Source organism: Euprymna scolopes, chromosome 42 (genome assembly GCF_053919585.1).
Source record: "Euprymna scolopes isolate OS-2025 chromosome 42, ASM5391958v1, whole genome shotgun sequence".
Classification (NCBI taxonomy): Eukaryota; Metazoa; Mollusca; class Cephalopoda; order Sepiida; family Sepiolidae; genus Euprymna; species Euprymna scolopes.
This window is the reverse complement of record NC_136523.1, coordinates 52,783,197-52,793,338: the sequence shown is the minus strand read 5'-3', so window position 1 is coordinate 52,793,338 and position 10,142 is coordinate 52,783,197. Positions and strand designations below refer to the sequence as shown.

General features: G+C 31.3%; 1 pseudogene; it reads left to right on the top strand.

The window, feature by feature from the left end:
* The first annotated feature begins 3,413 nt into the window (after positions 1-3,413).
* Positions 3,414-3,550, top strand: LOC145267302 (U2 spliceosomal RNA; annotated as a pseudogene).
* The last annotated feature ends 6,592 nt before the right edge of the window (positions 3,551-10,142 follow it).

Genomic DNA, 10,142 nt, shown 5'->3' with positions numbered 1-10,142 from the left:
ACGTGTCTTTTTTGATAAAAATATCGGTAGAGACGTACCTTTAATTCCACTCGAACGAGTGGTTCAGTGGGGGAAGATGTGGCTGGTTACCTTTAATGCATCCAAAACCAAACTCCTATCCTTACATCATCAACGCTCTGATCCCTATCTGGCATCAATTGTGATGGATGGCTCTCGTCTGGGTGAGGCCCCGTGTTTTGACAAGCTTCTGGGTTTGACCTTTACTCCTGATCTGAAATGGAACACGTACCCTAACCCTAACCCTAACCCTATGTCTGTTGCCAAGGTCGCTGGAAAGATGGTGGGATCCTTCTACCGCTCCAGAAGGTATCTCACTACTGATGCAATTCTCTATCTTTATAAAAGCCAAGTACGTCCAAGGATGGAATACTGTTGCCATATCTGGGCAGGAGCTGCTAAAAACAGCCTATCCTGTCTTGACAGAGTACAAAATAGACTTCGTGGCTTAGTGGGGGGATGCCCTTTTCTCTACCCTACAACCTCTCTCCCACAGAAGAGACGTTGCGAGCCTCTCCTTGTTTTATCGTTATTTCCATGGCAGGTGCTCGTCTAAACTCAAATCTCTAGTTACCCCTCGCCAATCTTTCACGAAAAACACCCGTCTAGCTGAATCCACTGTGAAAAATTTCCCCCACTCTATATCTGTACCTAAATCAAAACGCTGATTCCATGAACAAAGCTTCTTTCTTAGAACTGCACGCCTGTGGAACTCTGTTCCATCTGCCTGCTTCCGACAGGACTACAACTTGGATGTCTTCAAGTCCAATGTTAACAAATTCCTAATGAACCGCCCTCTTAAGTAAACACTTCATCAAATCTCCACACTAACGTAATGTACTTGCAATAATCCTTATCCCTGAGTGGCTTCCGGTCCTTGATAAGTGTTGATCACTGTGTAAAAAAAAACACCTAAAAATTAAATCATAGAACGGATATACATTAAATTAACCTAGCATAAATTAACGCAAGTAAGATAATTGAAAGTAAACTATTATAGTGTAAATTTAACTATCTATTAAATAAATCATCGAACTAAGACAAAATAAATAAATAAATAAATAATGTTTCCACTAAGCGTCGCGGCAGTAATTGATGGGAGTTGTGACTGTAGAAATGGGTCTGTAATTTAAAACATATGTTTATTGGGTGCTAATGCAGAGAGTAATCCGCGCTATTTTTTAAATCGTATTTCCACGTTTAATGATGTGTTCTTTTATTCAATTGTAAGGTTAAAGTACAGAATAGGTACAAAACACCCTCTTCTTCCGATGTTAAGAATGTCTTTTTAAATAATAACGTTATTATTTCAGTACGGATCACTCTCTGCATGAGTACCGTTTATTGATAAACATTTGTTAATTATATCAATGTGTGTTTCTTGAGTATTACTTGTCTTTTAATGCCACAAAAATTATTAAATCAGATATATAAAACATAGGGCACATTGTCAGAAATTACATACATTTAGATTAAAGCTAGCATTCAGTGAATTTAGACAAAAAAGAGAGTTAGCCCCTAAAATCAATTCAACGAACGAAAACAGATTTTTCATGGTGTTCAGAGTAAATTAAACAATTCTTGCAAACAAATGAAAACCATACCAAAAATACCAATGTGTTCTCACTCTGAGCTCCAATCCCTGGTGCCCTCTCGCCAATCTGTCACGATAAACACTCGTCTAGCTGAAACCACTGTCAATAATTTTCCCCACTCTTTATCTGTGCCCAAATCAAAAAGTAGATTGCATGAACAAAGCTTCTTTCTTAGAACTGCACGCCTGTGGAACTCTGTACCGCTTGCCTGTTTCCCTCCTGACTTCAACATGGATGTCGTCAAACCAAACATAAACCGGGCCTGTCGGTGGGGCAATAGAATACGCCGACTGCCCCCCCCTGCAGAGGGTAAAAGTCCCTCAATGGGGGTCCTGCATATGACCTTAAACTATATCCACTGGTGAGGCCCCAGCTTGTGGACTTTGGGGAGTGTTGAGCCACCCTTTAATTACCATTGCTCCCAGGTCTACTCTGACCCGGAGTGGTAGTACCTGTTAGGGTCCCAACTATGGGTTAAATAGAAACTGACGTGAAAACAACAAATATATTCTATTAAAAAAAAATTTCTTCAAAATCTTTGGATTCGGCATTAAATAACCTGAAAAGGGTTGATATGCCGTAATACAAAAACAACCAACCAACCAACATAAACAAATTCCTGATAAAGTAAGTAATGACACTTTATCAAATCTCCAATACTAATGAATACTGCAACACTATCCCATTGATGACTGTACACAAAATAACCCTTATCCCCGATTGGCTTCTGGGCCTCGATAAGTGGTGACCCCAATGTAAAAAAAACTTATACTAGCTTTCTACGCCTAAATGATGTATTAGTTTTTAAAACGTTTTCCAGACGAAGTAAAAACATGAAAGAAGTAGCTATCACGATTGACTTCGAGACATTCCTGAAAACAAGTCCGTATTCCTCTAAGAGATTTTGCATGAGTTATGAATTTATAAATCATACTAGGTAGCCAAACATGTAAGCGAAATTACAAGAGGAGATTTACCTTAAAACAGTAGTTTATTTCTATTAATTAAACAGAGTATGATGTAGGCGATTAAGGCTTGTTTGCAAAATATACACGTATCACACCACATGGCATATTTTACGAACGCCGTTAATCCTTTAAAATTTTGGCTCGAACTAAAGCTCAAAATGGTTTTAAATTCGCTAAAATTAAACCAGATAATTAAGTAACAAACAATAAGTAAATTAAGTAAAATACATCAGTTTCAAAAAAGAATCTAATGATTGGTATGACGAACTAATTTAAAATATGTCCTATTTCTGCTTGATAGCACAACTAACTTAATTTCTGGTTTCATAGTAATTGTCTGTATTTTTGAGATGAGGTGTTTTCATTTATTGAGAATGTCGGACTGTTCCGGCAGATACTGCAAGCAAAGACCATATGTGGGGTAATCCCACATGTAAGACTTTGGTCAATGTAGGGGCAACCCTTCATACCAATTGTCACTATCCAGCTCTCCTACTCCCGGGGAGTTGGTCCCCATTTCCCCTTCACTCCTCACATTTAAAATCGGCCTTCTGCCTAATTTGCTCGGTGGGTGAGCAAATAAATACAGCTTTTCTTGGCCTTTTGGCAAAGATAAAAGTGTAGTATATGTTCCGGTAGATGCTGCACGTAAATACCATATGTGGGACAATCCCACATATAAGACCTTGGTCAATCTAGGGGCAACCCGTCATACAAATTGTCACTATCCAGCTCCCCTACTACCCGGGAATTCGTCCCCATTTCTCCTTCACTCCTCACATTAAAAATCGGTCTCGTGCCTAATTTGCTCAGTGAGGGAGCAAAAAAATACAGCTTTTCTTTGCCTTTTGGCCAAGATTAAAGTGTAGTATCTGTTCTTACTACATGCTGTACTTATGTCTTTAACTTCGTGATATGAAGTGGGTATCACTTTTTCTGTATCAATTTAATGTAAAATGATCACCCACTTTACAACCAGTCGGTCTCAAAGCCATTTAAGTCATCTCTAGATCATTCAAGTTGTTTTTGAAGGATTCCAGTTATTTTTTAAGTATTCAAGTCATTTTTAAGGTCATTCAATTCACCATTAACTTCATTAAATACGCTCTAAGTCATTTACTTTTTTATTTATTTAAGTCATTTCAGCCCATATTTCAGTCATTTTAGTTTATCTTTAAGAATTTCATGTCAATCTTACATTCACGCATTCATTCATTACACGAGAACACGCGACTAATGGCTATCGACTTTGTTTCTGTTATAATTAAACTATGCAACAAAAGTGGAAAAACGATTAATTATTTTATAATTTTTAATATATGGATTCAATGTGTTAGGTATATGAGCTTTTTAAAAAAAATGGCGGTGTTAATCCTCGGCACAGTACTTCTAATCCATACATTGATTGAAAAACCTTTGTTACCAACTTGACTGTGCATTCCACACACTCTGAAAGGAAATCCGGCTAATCAAACATTTCACCAGTTATTAATGAATTTTGCAATTTTTTTTTTTGTTAGAGATGTCTACTGGCGCCCCCCCCCATTTATTGGCAAATCAAATAAATGTACTCAGTGTAAAGTTTTAAAGTGTATCACGATTTTTTTTCAACATTTTCTTGACTGGTTTTCTTTTTCTGAATTAATATATAAATAAACTGAATTTTAATTTTTAAATATAATCTGTACTGCCTTAATATATTTAAAATAAAATAGAATCTTTATAATGTTTCAATAAGTTGGCACAAGTAAATCAACCAGTTTTTTTTATGAATAAATATAAACTTACCTAATGGTCAAAATTATTTTGATACCTTCTTCACTCACTTCAGGTCCATAATATTTCATGATTAAAAATTTTTATTCCATCAATCATTTTGTAAATATAAATTGGTTAATAATTGAACGAGTTACTTTTTTTAATGTCGAACCACAAATGGCATAACTATTAACAATACATTTTTTCAAACACTATAGTTTGGTTGAAAGATTCTATGGGTATTCCCCACGAGTCCATCGACACATGAGCCTGATTGCCAAAGTTAACCATCTTGCCTAGTTTAATTAACGAATTTTCAACAATACTAATCTAAGGTTTACTTTAAAAATTCCTAGGGTATATTTATAGAGTGATTTTGGTCACAACTAAGCCTATCCATATCTTATGCCCCAAAATGAAACTCCCAAAAATTTTGAACAGGTTAAAACGATATTTGGAGTAAATTATGGCAATCATTTCCACATAATTTACACAGATGACCATTGAATTTCGAAGAGCTTTTTGTGATGCCAACTACATGTTTATATATAGCTTTCAATTGAATTTCACTTTGATATAAAAAGCAACCTATAGTGTGAAGATGTCTATTTTTCCTTACATTGTAATAAATACACCTTCACAGCAAGTATTCGCATTTGTATTGTCAACAAAGACAGCCTTAGTAGTGCTCACACTTTTAAATTCGTGTAAAGCATTAGCCAATTGCTCCGAAAGAACAGTACTAGCTGCAATATTATCAGGAAACCCCGTGTTTGTCAAATATTCACTCTCTTTTTGGTGTTTTTTTTGTGGTTGTTAAGTGGCGTTCAGGTCCTTTGGCTTTTTTCAGAGTTTTACTTCCATTTTCCCCAATAATTCCACAGTGTCTTCGTCTGTCTTACCATCTACCCTAATACTAAAAATCTTCTCCATATTTTGTTTTTCCTTGACAGTTCTTTCATTTTATCTATCGCTCTATCAATTGTTCATTTATCCATATAAATATTGTTGATATCCATATGGTATAAGAAAGCCAATAAACCTCAAATTCAATGGCAAAGCATTGTCTAGGCTAGCTCCAAAATTATATAATATACCACCCTTGAATTATTCAGAGAACACCTTGGAAATGTTGTTTAGTTATAAGACCTATTGAAAAGACTATCTGACATTTTATAATATTCTTCTTCATCAGCTGAAAAAGAAGAATGCGAAAAAAAAAAAAGAAACATCATCCTGACCATATGATATTGAAGTTATTAGTGGTATCTTGATACTCTTTCGTGGGCTTCATCTCTCTCCTTCTTTTCTACATTTTTATAGAAGTTCTATCTGTAATGCCAAGCTGGAATATAGGCTTTGGCCCTGTTCTACCACTCTGAACTTTTTAAATATTCACGGTCTTTCACAGGAAACTGGGATACCAAATTGTGTTAATATTATTAATAGACTTAACAGATTTAATTCAAAATTATTTTACATGTAAAATAAAACGCAGAAATATCTTCCAATATATATTTAAACTGTAGAAATTCATTTATTTCACCATCTGTAAAATTTAGATTAAGCAAATTTAATTAAAAATAATTAGAAAGTTAAAGCTATAAATTGGCAGCTTGCATGGACATGATGATATATCATATAATGTATTCAACTTATCTTTATACATTTTTTTTTTTTGGAATAGGGGAGATATTTTCGATTTATTTTCTTTGTCTTATGAAAACATAGAATTATTACCTTGTTAACAATAATAATTTCATCGTTCAAAAGCAAACGAGGATTGACAGATGCCAAATATCAATCACGTCGTTTGCTATTAATTTCGAAATACAAAACAAAGAAAAGTGGGGATAAGTGATCATCAAAAAATAACTGTATTGGATTATTTGTTAAAGGATTAGCTTTATCCAACATGGCACCTTAATTAAGAGTTGAAACTTCAATGTTTTCTCGGCCATTTTTATTAAAATATCTGGAAAAAGAATATATATATATATATATATATATATATATATATATATATATATATAGATAGATAGATAGATAGATAGATTAAGCCACTCTGATCAGTCGTAGACGAAGGAACACGTGTCAGTGGATAATTATATATATATATATATATATATATATATATATATAACAAAAAAACCCTTACCCTTTTTACCATTCACCGGACTATCCATTCATGTGAAATCTTTTTATCATTTTTTCTTTTACCTCCTATTCCCCTTACCTCACCCTTCTTTTTAACCAAGTAAGATCTGTGACTTACTTGTAGTTTCATTAAATACTTTTATATGCAAAATCCGATCCCGAATTTTGCTAATTCCTGCCCTCTGATGAGAAGGAGAGTATTTCTTCGAAACTCCGCGTATTAAGGACTATCCACTTATCTTGTGCTTCCTTTTTTAAAATTAAATATGTTTTTAACTCTTCTTCAAGATGTCTTTAAACATGTTTTATTAATCATTTGTGCATATATATATATATATATATATATATATATATATATATATATATATATATATATATTATCAGAAAATAACCGAAAATGTTTTAAAAGAAATATGAAAATAAGGTTTGAACGTCATAGAATTAAAAACGTTGTTTAATTATCAAGCAGTAAAATTAAGTTCGAAATTTAACTTTTAAACCTAAACCCCATATTTTAAAGGATTAATAAATTACAATAGGTATACATGTTTTTGTAACTAGTTCTCTGTTTTGCTACCTATATATCTTTACATGTGTGTGTGCTAGTTAAAAGGTCAAAATATAACCATATCGAAGTTACTAGGGGAGATAATAATTTCGGTTAATGCCAGAAGATATTCAGTAAATGAAACGTTTTTATCTATGATTTTATGTGTATTTTAAACTAAATATTTCATCGTTTTGTTTTTTATCATTTCATTTACATAATTATGAACATTTTAAATGTTAATTAATGAATGGATTTTATTATTTCCTTTTACTTTAAAAACTAAGTTTTATTTTTATGGATACATTTATCCAGTGACACCTAATTGATAGTTACAATCCCAAATTATTGTCATTAAATTCGATTTCTCAAAAATTGAAAAGTTTTAGCACAAATATATTTTGTGTGGTATATTTTGATGTTATTTTGAAATTTTCTTCGAATTCTTTTCCAATTCTAATATCGACGTACGCTAATATATATATATATATATATATATATATATATATATATATATATATATATATACATATATATATATATATATATATAGAGAGAGAGAGAGAGACAGAGAGAGAGAGAGAGAGAGTTTGTTTATTTTTAAAGGGCAACATTTTTGTGAAATAGTTGTCAATATTCATTGTCAATTTAAATAAAATGAATATCGTTTCGTACAATCTAATATATTGTGTTTGGATTCCTTTTGAAACTGATTTTTACTCAAAATTATCAATCATTTTACTCAATATTAAACTAGCTCTAGGATATCTACAACTATCGAGCTTATTATATATCTGCATCAAATTAAGCACTGTTTTCTTTTAATAGTATTTATACATTTACTAGTACATTAAAATAAACAATGCATTTTAGATTCCAGGACTAGTTCCCTAATATATATATATATATATATATATATATATATATATATATATATATATATATATATATATATGTATATATATATATATATGTATGTATATATATATATACACACTATTTATATATATACACACTATTTATATATATACACTATTTATATATATATACACACACTATTTATATATATATATATACACTATTTATATATATATATATATATATATATATATATATATATATATATATACACTATTATATAAAAGGAAGTTGTGTGTTGGTGTGTGTGAGTTCGTTCCCTATATATTCGAAAACGGTTTGACCGATTTTATGAAATTTACCATAAAAGTACTTTATGTCACTGACATTGTTCTAGATAGGTTTTGTATCGGAATGAATTTGATAAGTATCGATAACCAATAATCGAATTAAATCGATGAAAAAAAAAGAAAAGGCAAATTTAACCAAAATTAACGCATTACACAATCAAGCATCACAAGTGCATTTGAGAGGTTTTATTATCACAAACTGAAAAACCTTACAAAAAACTATACCGCAGTGTTTTTGTTTATATGACAGGTGTGCGTTCAAAAGGAATATTTTTGTTAAAAGCACAATTGAAACATGATAATTGATGCATTTATCTTTAACTTAAATGTAAACCATTTTCACCGCACAAGTAATACCGGCAGACATATGAAATCAACAGTATGTTGTTTGGTATAATAGGGACGCGTTCCAAATACATGTTTTTTGTTTAGAGCACAAGTAAAGCATGATACTTGACTTTCGCATTTTGAACTTTAATTAACAAAATTATATATAAAACAATATTATAAAAGCAAAAGTAAGTTTTCGAAAATGCAATGTAGACTTTTTAAGTTACCGCGAGAGGTATATATATATATACATATATATATATATATATATATATATATATAAATGTACACAAGGTCAGAAAACATTACTACCGTCGGTTTCAAGCCTAATATAAGGGTGACCAGTTAATAGTAAATCGTAAATAATTGAAGGCTCGCGTCAACCATGTTGTTTCTGAGAGAAATTGATCGATTTGAAGAGTAAAAGTTATATATCACTTTATTATATCATCAGAGTCATAAAAAATGATAAGGGAAAAATTAAGAAGAAACTCTTTACGCCAAATAAACTAAATACTGCTAATCATACGTTAAGGGTCAGAATTCTCTGTCATCCCTTCTAATGAGAAGCATTTACCTTCGAAATACCATGTCGTAAATAGATTTTTTTCGTCTTTCCCTGACATTTACTGTGTGCTTTTATCATAGAATAACGTTGTAAAAAAACGGTTCATCGGCTATCATTTTAATCTTAATGTTTGCTCCTCTTAATAGTATTTGGCTTGAAAAGTTTTGCATTGTTTAACTTTTACTCTTTGATAACAGAATTTTATTATATATTCATAAAATATACATGCATAATATATATATATATATATATATATATATATATATATTATTTACTATAATAATTATTAAATACCTGGAGAGACAAGTGTTTCGTCCTTTCGGGAATCATCAGCGGTGTGTCACGATTAACGCCAGTCTATTGACCATAACCCTGGCTACAGGAGTCATGCCTGGCTTCATTAGCAAGGACGCGAACCACTAAGCTACCGCAAACCGCGAGAGATACAAGTTGAAATTAAACATTTATTCTTATTAAATACTTTTAGCGACAGTCAGAGTGATATTATCATTATATGACGATCTGCCCGTATTAGCTAAGTATATTGACTTTATTACAATATATAATAATATAATATAATAATTACAATATATATATATATATATGTATATATATGTATATATATGCATATATATATATATATGTATATATATATAAGGTGATTAGAACAGTAGTCTAAGGAGCAGGGTGTATTTAAATGTGATAGTAAAATCACTATTGTAATTAAAGTACAAGAAAGGACAGTGTTCGTTGTATTGCTGATATATAATAAGCTCAATAGGCATATATGCTAGAGCTATTTTAATATTCAGTAAGATGATTAATAATTTATAATTTAAATTAAAAATTAAAATTTAAAAATCGGCGTCATGAGAAAGGAACACAACAAAGCCAATAAGTTGTACGATCGTTTCGGAAACGATGTTTTTATTTAGATAGACATCAAATCATGGACAATAATTTTAAAATATAGTTTTTTGAAACAAAGTCTCC